Raw genomic sequence first — 8,713 nt, 5'->3', positions numbered from 1 at the left:
TCTTGACTATCAGTCTGAATTTCTAGATTTTATCCTGGAGGCAACAAAATAATGAAAAGTTTTTAACAGGAAAACATATTATTAAATATCGTTTCTAAGAATCTACTCTATGCTACATACTCTTGCATACATTATTTCATTTAAAACTTACAACAGCCCTGTTGCTACCTTCATTTTCCTGAAGAATATTTTGGACAAGCAATTAATTAGTGAGGATAATTCAGTCTACAGCAATAAGAGTAGATGTATTTAAATATCAAATTTTAATTTTTAAATATTTAATTTTTCAAAGAGAAAATTAGACAAGGTAATAAGTTGTGAACAGAGAAGGAAAGATAAGGAAAAATTATTCCAAAATTCACTAACGGCGTGTTGATTGGGACAGTTCAAAGTTGGTTGGAGGAAAAGTATAAAGTTTTAGCAGAACACCTAAATAGAAAAGTACAGGCTTCCCTGGTGGCGCAGTGGTTAAGAATCCGCCTGCCAGTGCAGGGGACAGTGGTTCGAGCCCCGGTCCGGGAAGATCCCACATGCCACGGAGCAACTAAGCCCGTGCGACACAACTACTGAGCCTGCACTCTAGGGCCCGCAAGCCACAACTACTGAGCCCACACACCTAGAGCCGTTGCTCCACAACAGGAGAAGCCACCGCAATGAGAAGCCCACGCACCGCAACAGAGAGTAGCCCCTGCTCGCCATGACTAGGGAAAAGTCAGCACACAACAACGAAGACCCAATGCAGCCAAAAATAAATAAATTAGTTAAAAGAAAAAGAAGAAAAGTCCTATAGAGATGCAAAAGAAGTGGCTCTGGAATATTCACAAAAGAGATAAAGAATTTCAGTATCCTCCCCACCAAAGATGGTGTTATTTTAAAACTGAATTAATAACTTGGCAAAATTAAAATGTTGCCCTCTTTGTGTTTGATATTTCTAACAAAAGCAAACTCTAACATACTCCTAATGATTCTACAAAATTCTACCCACTTGAGGTTTAACTTTAGACTCAGCCTCTAAAGTTGACTGGCTTGAGGCACTCACATAGGAGGGAATTCATATGGAATGAGATCATATAAACATGGAGGAAGGAGGAAAAGGATGGTATGGTTTAAAATTATTGTTTTACAAAGCCACACTTGCTCTGTAGGCCCAAGATTACTTTTAAGTTTCCCAAAACCAAACAAATAAAGCAGGAGTGTTCAGGTGTCCCACAGCCACTCTCTGTTACTGAAACCTTCAATGGTATTTCAAAGATGTTACAACCTGAAGTCTAAAAAGCATTTTCTTTTGTTGTTTTGATAATCATTACTTTCTTCTTCTTCAAGTCTTTTTCCTATCTGCTACCCCTGGGACATTGTTTCATGATTGTATTCACAGCCAGTTAAATGCTAATTACTCTTCAACACCATCTTTCAGATTTTCTTTTCTAATAGTATTGCATTGGGGAACTTGAGATTTTAAGGAAGCTGTAAAAAGGCTTAACAACAGTGGATAAAGATTAAAAAATAAGCTTTGTTAAGTGCGTGCTCCCATTAGGTTTTTCCAAAGTTGAAATTTGAGTTTTATGTGAATATATTTGAATACACTAAACTTTCATTTTTAAAGTCCAGTTACCATTTACTGGTATGATCTGTGAGCATGTGCACACACACAACACACACTGTACACTTTTAAATCATTCTTCATTAATTTATTCAACATTTCTTGAGCCTCTCCCTGTGCAGTAGGCGTTGCATTCAATGTTATTCCAGAAACCTTGTTCTTCCTCATAGTATTATCTAATTTAAAGTTAATCCTTCTCTAATATTCCTTTATGTTTTCTTCCCAAAACTAGTTTTGCTACTAAAAATAAGAATATTAAACGTTAATCCAGCTGTGACTCTTAATGATGTTCTATTAAAATTTTGTTGTATTGCCAGAGTTGGTTTTCCTTCAAGGGTTAATGAGCACCTACTATATGCCAGGCACTGTGCCTAGTGCAGACTAATTCCAAAGAGTGCGGTAGTCCAACAGCTAAAAGCAACACTATTCCAACAACGCTTGCATGTGGGCCATATACAACTGGGCCCCATTCTGCCTTTTTGACCACATCTTTATTTCTCTGCACACTCATGGACTCTCTATTCCAGCCATACAGAACTATTTTCCAAATTGAGTACATGAAAGACTTTAAGCTTTAGATCTTGTAATCAAGCTCTTAAGATACAAGACCTTATATTCAAGATTGGCTCTATTTCTGATTCAAATTAAATGAAATGTTAATATCTAAGAACTATCACGTACTCCAGAAAAAAATACAGAAAAATCACAGAATAATTGCTTTGTACAGACATTTAAGCAGGAAAACTGTAGAGATTTCTTCTCAGTAGGGGGAAAAAAGAATTTTAATTATTTTTCACAATAGTTTAGCATCCAAACAGTACCACACTTACAAAGAGCCCTAGTGAATAGCGTATAATTGGAATGCCAATATTTCAGAGGACATTGGCCCAGCATAGCAATAGTTTCATAACAGAACCAAATATTTAAACTAGAAAAATTAAGCTATACTGATAGATGTATATAATAGAGATAGTATAGCATAGCAAATAGGAAGGCTGGCTCTTGAGTACACAGTACAGAGAAAGAATCAGGGGCTATCACTTAACTACTTGTTTGACCTCTGAAATATTAACATCTCAAAGCCCCACTTTCCTAATCTGTAAAGTTTAGCTAGTCACACAGTGGTGATGACAGTTAAACAAGGATGTAATAGAATAAATAGAACATAGAAAGTACTCAATAAATGTTATCAAATGTTTTGTTTCTATATCTTCTCTGAGCGTATTTAAATTTAACTGTTATATATCCTTATCACCTCTACCCTTATCTATCCCCAGAGATTAGAGTCCGGGTTTACTGCTTGGTCCATTACTCTAAGCTTCTACTAAATACATAATGCTTCCCCATTCCCTCTTTTTTGTCTGAAGAAGGCAAGTATGACTTTTCATTGAATTGAGACAGTGAGATTCAAGACTCTGGTTTGAGTTTGGGGGTGGAAATGGACCATGTGAGCTTAATTTGAGGCTCTGTTATTATACCAGGTATGATAGTCCATTAAAATGCTAGATTAAAGTATTAATTGATTGGATGCCATTAAGATAAAATTCAGATCCATTATGGTGGTCTTTGCTAACACACACAAATACCCAAACCTTCCTTAACCTACCTCTCCCCACAATGTTGTAAAGGAGGTATATGAACATATGATAAAACAAAGTCACTTTATTACTGCCTGGGTCCTGTCACAGACTCCAAAGTTAAACCCAATTTTCTAGATTAGACCAAGTACAAACCCCTTTTCTTCACTAGATAGGCCTAAGGAGCCCTGAATCAGAAGGTCTGCTTCATTTATTTCCACTCCAAAATCAAGTCCAAGTCTCAGAGCTTATTTTGTCAATTTTATACAGAAAGCTGAGAAGGGAGGACAAGAGCGTGCTGTCTTATTCATACCCTCCTGATTAAACTTCACTCTAAAAATGTGGCCTGGATAATGTCTTGATGAATCCCATTCAGCTGGGGGATATAGAAAATATTCCCCAGAAGGTCAGAAAGAGGTTTTCTCATTAACTTTAAAGTGTTTAATAAAATAAAACTATGAGGATCTACAAGCCTTCAGCTCATATGAATTAATTTTAATGTGTTTATGATCACTGCATTTGCAGAAAAATATGGAAAGATAGATATCTCTATATAATCCTAAAATAGATAGTTACGCTCAGGGCTCCAGGAACACTGATGTTAAGTATCAATAAAAATGAAGTCAACCTACTAGATTAAAGAACTAACTGAAACCTTGCTATGTCCACAGTCATAATGATCTCATGACTTGTTAACGTACAATCCATAGTCCAGCATATTGGAAATGATTTGGCAGTTAATTGACAGCCTTTTCCAAAGCAAAGCATAGTATGGTTAGTGAGAAATGGTGAATATAATATTTATCGTTAAAGAGGAGAGGGAAATCCAGTTCAGAAAGGGGCCTTATACCTGTCGTAGACATTTCTAGCTACTGTTATTTTTGCGACATAAAGGGCCTAGGCTCGGCAAGCATTGGCTGATTATATTTGAATTCCTTTTCCAAATACTATCATGTGCCTTTACAATATGATCCTCTCATGTCCAACCCTTCATTTATATACAAATATAAAACATAATAAGGTTTTTCTTCTCATTCTATAACATTTTCTCAAAAATAATGTTCCAAAAATCTGATACTCTGATCGTTGATACATTTTGAAGGAAATGACAGGAACCAATATACTTTGATTCGTTCAACTAAAGAATTACAGATGGTAAAAACTAATCTCACTGATTGAAATGGGAGGATCAAGCAGGAAGATGTCAGTGAAAGCCATACATTTTGGACATCAGCAGTTATAAACTTGTCTCTGAAGGGAGACTGGATCTTCAGCTTCATCAGTAAAATTGTATTAAAACAAAATTAACTTTTGAAAAGGAGTGGGAACATGACAAAAATAATAAGTGCCTAGGGAAAAGAACTAATACTCTCCACTTTAGAACAGGGGCAAGAATAATGAGCTGTGTGTAAAGCTGCTTTATAAAGGTCTAAATAGGTGTTAGCCACCAGTCACATGAGAAACACTTAATAAAAGTTTTTTGAAGGAATAATTGTCAGTTAACTAAATAATTAGTTAAAATTAATGCAAAGTGAACCAGGGACATGAAAGATATTGTACTGAAAGATAATTTGTGTGACTCAGCTAATTTTCTCCATTCTTATGAAGGGTAAAACTATGATTCCCATTCTAACAGATTTTCAGCACAGCTCTACTAACAACATTACTTTTATGCTCATAATATGACCTATGCAATTCAGTCAGAAGAGCCAAGAAGCAATATTGATATTTTACATTGATCAGAGGAAATGAAGTTAATTGACTCAATTATTTAACTCAGCATGGCAACACGTCCCCTTGAAGTATTTCTCACTTGAGGATCTTAAGGCACTTTATAAACCCTTAGTGATAAGTATCTCCTCTCCATTTTAATAGGAAGAAGCGAAGGCATACTTAATTTTAATAAAAAATTTCCAGTGGAAAGTGATAGGTCTTCACTGTGAATTTAACACATTAGAATGCTGTTGCCTACAGTATTTCAAGTTAGTATTAAATAAAACATTGCAAATAATGAAAAATTCTCCTCTGTAAGGTCAACAAAATGTTTTTCCCCCCTTAAGAGTATACTTCAGAGGAGAGCAGAAAGGAAACTTCCAAAAACATCTTTGTGGAGCTTTGTGGTAGTTAAGGGCAAGGGCTATGAGCCAGGCAGACCTGGGTTTAAATTGTAGAACCAAGGCTTACAAACCGTGGCTTGGACAAGTTATTTAACTGTTAACAAGTCTCAATTGCCTTGTCTATACAATGATAATAGTAGCAGTAATTCCCTCGTAGGGTTGATGTGAGGATTAAAAGGTGTACACTGAGTAGCACAGTGTCTGGCACATGCTAAGCATACAATATATTGTACGCATCGTCATCATCATCATCATCACTGGCTCTAAGCACCTGTGATGGATAATTTTATGTGTTTCCTAGGAGGGTGTTTTTGGATGGTACTAGCATTTAAATCAGTGAACTTTAAACAGATTGCCCTCCAATTAGACTACATCCAATCAGCTGAAGGCCTGCCTCCCCAGGCAACAGGGAATTCTCCAGATGATTGCCTTTGGACTTCATCTGCACTAACAGCTCTCCTGGGTCTCCATCCTGCCAGCCTTTGGACTGGAACCGGAACTTCAGTTCTCCTGGGTCTCTGCCTGCTGGTCCATGCTGTAGATTTGGACTTGCCAGTTTCCGTAATCCTGTGCACAAATACCTTATAAGTCTCTTTCTCTATATATACACATCCTGTTGGTTCTGTTTCCTTGGAGAACCTTGGTTAATACAGCACCATATACAAGTTTGAGAACCTAAATCATAAAATAGATTTGATGGTATAAAATAGGGTACTAACATCACTTGGAATATAAGATTCTTGAGGGCAAGAATCAACCTTTAAGTATTGACCATGAAACACATATTCAGTAAATTCTTCAAGAATAAATTAATCAATCAGTATATTTTAGCATAACATGAAAATATAGTGTCATTTTTTAAAGCATATGTGAACTGATATCATACATTAGGCAGAGCCTTAGGATTATAAAGTTAAAAAGACATAGATGAAGAAAAGCTCAAATCACCAGCTATGCCAGAAGGCTGTAAGAGTGTATGAGCTGCCCCAAATGTCATCTGAGGGAACAGAATGTCCTAAAGGAAACAGAAAGCTAAGGAATGGATGAATCACATCTGCCATTGTCACGGATACTGTTCATCTTATCTATGTGAACTTGAAAACTGAAAGCCCTATAAAATAGAGTGACTGACTATCTAATTGAAGCCTCATCTGTTTACTAAATGACCTAGCCCTATAGAGAAACCCTTAATGTTTAATAAGCACTCAAAGTGTAGTTGGCCTTGGGCAAAATGTACAAAATGTACAAACATAGTTTCTTTCCTATTGTCCAGTTGTTCTCTACTCTGGGTGCTCATTAGAATCATCTGGAGAACTTTTTTTTTTTGACAGTTTCAGATGATTATTTAATTTGTAAATATTGCACAAATTTTAATAGCTTAAATTGTATATACAGCCAAGTAAACACTTGCATTAATGACTTGTGGAACTGGTGTGATATGATCAGTGTGCCACACTCCTTTTTCTTAATTCAGGCCATAGACTCGAGAGTGGCCTGGAATCTCCAGGAGTGAGGGTTTACTTATACAAGCCAGCACTGTTCTTGGTCACAGTATTGAATATTAAGGTATTAGGAAGATATACTCATTTTACATATGAAGAAACTGAACCCCAGAAAGGTTAAGTACCCTGCCTTAGGTCAGAGCAAGTAGGGGAGCCAGGCTCTGAACCCTGTCTTAAGCCAGCTTGTTGCTGAGTGGGGTGCGAACTCAGGCCTTTGGCCCTTGTGACTCCCAAGGATGGGGCAAGTGTGAAGGTTCCTTAGCTGGGGTGGGATAGGATGGCAGGGACAAAAGGTCAGCATCTTCCTGCCTGCAAAACCCCTGTGCAGCCTTGATACTAGGTCAGCATCCTGGGAAGGATGGCTCTGTGCTGGGCTGCTAGGAGCTCTCAAGGAGCCCCTTGTGGGCAGAACAGCTAAAGCTAACCATTTAATTCCCTGGAGCTGGAAACCCAGTCAGGCCCAACTCTAATATGGAATGGAATAGAGGTGACTGGCCTTTTTACCTCTCCATGGGTAAAAGGAATGAGCCGAGGGGCTGACGTGTACTACATTTGGAACTGAAGATTTCCAGGACCCACGTCTGAGTCATGTTGTGTTCTCTGTAGCCTCTACCAAGTCGGGTCTGACCTAGAGCAAGGGCTCAGTGATGTTTTGCAGCAGTGAGGGTCTGCAGGCCAAGGAAGGAATGTGCCCACAGGGTCTGCCCTGTGTTACCCTCCTGTAAACTGGGCTGGGCTATTGCTTCCAACAGAGGGGCAGTCAACAACCTCTACAGTTTGAATACCTGAGTCCAAGGAGCTCCAATGAAGGGAAAGCAGGAACATGCCAAAGTTGGGGGGGGGTGACTAACGCTCCCCCCTAGCTTGGCTGTTCCTGGTGGGTCTCCAATATTAGACAGCCCTCCCCCAGTGCTGGCACCTATACAGAGTCCCATTTCCTCCTTTATGCAAACAAGGCCTGCTCCAACGCCCTCAGCCCCGGTCTCTGTACCCCTTTCTCCTAGCTGTTCCAACAGCCACTTCCCTCCTCCTGAGATCCCCGGGACTCCAGTCTCAGGGGGACGCTGGGCATGCAGGCTGCTCAGCTGGGCTTCAGAAGCCCTTCTCCAGGAGCCAGGCTTTGAGCTGCTGGTCAAAGTAGCCCTTGACCCGAAGGGTACCTGTCACCTCATTGACCTGGGTGATAGGTGTTTTCCCCAGCAGTGGGCTCAGAAAATCTTCCACCTTCTTCTGCAGGGCCCAAATGTCCCCCTCCACCTTCCGGATCACAGTCATCTGACGGTTTCTATGCATGATGTCCTTGTAGACCGGATGTTGTGCATACAAGAGCACTGCACAAAGTAGGGCAAGTTGGGTGGGAGGCCTCTAGGAGTGGGATAATGTTCATGCTTTGGGGGCTTTGGGATGCTGGTGGGGGGTAACAGGCACTCCACAAAACGGTATTCATCCACAGACTCCATGAAGCTGGGGTAATCAGGAGGCCCCAGGGTCTGGCTCAGTTGCCGTAGCCTGCAGCCCGGTGGGACACCGGCTCTCATCTGAAGATCTTTTAATGAATTTGATGAAATCCCATCCCCAGATATTCTGACATGGTACTATGGGGTAGGATCCGAGCCTGGGTATTTTTAAAACCTCCCCAGGGACTTCCTTGGTGGCCCAGTGGTTAAGAATCTGCCTGCCAGTGCAGGGGACACGGGTTCAAGCCCTTGTCCGGGAAGATCCCACATGCCACAGAGCAACTAAGCCTGTGCACCACAGCTACTGAGCCTGCGCTCTAGGGCCCGCGAGCCACAACTACTGAAGCCCGCGTGCCTAGAGCCCGTGCTGCACAGCAAGAGAAGCCACCACAATGAGAAGCCCGCGCACCACAACAAAGAGTAACCCCCGCTCACTGCAACTAGAGAAAGCCTGTGCGCA

The 8,713-nt window shown here is 40.1% G+C and overlaps 1 pseudogene; it reads right to left on the bottom strand.

The window, feature by feature from the left end:
- Positions 1-7,888: 7,888 nt before the first annotated feature.
- LOC116753986 lies at positions 7,889-8,334 on the bottom strand (annotated as a pseudogene).
- Positions 8,335-8,713: the final 379 nt, after the last annotated feature.

This window comes from Phocoena sinus, chromosome 5 (assembly GCF_008692025.1).
Source record: "Phocoena sinus isolate mPhoSin1 chromosome 5, mPhoSin1.pri, whole genome shotgun sequence".
Taxonomy (NCBI): Eukaryota; Metazoa; Chordata; class Mammalia; order Artiodactyla; family Phocoenidae; genus Phocoena; species Phocoena sinus.
Note: the sequence above shows the minus strand (reverse complement) of the source record. Positions and strands in the feature narration are given on the sequence as shown.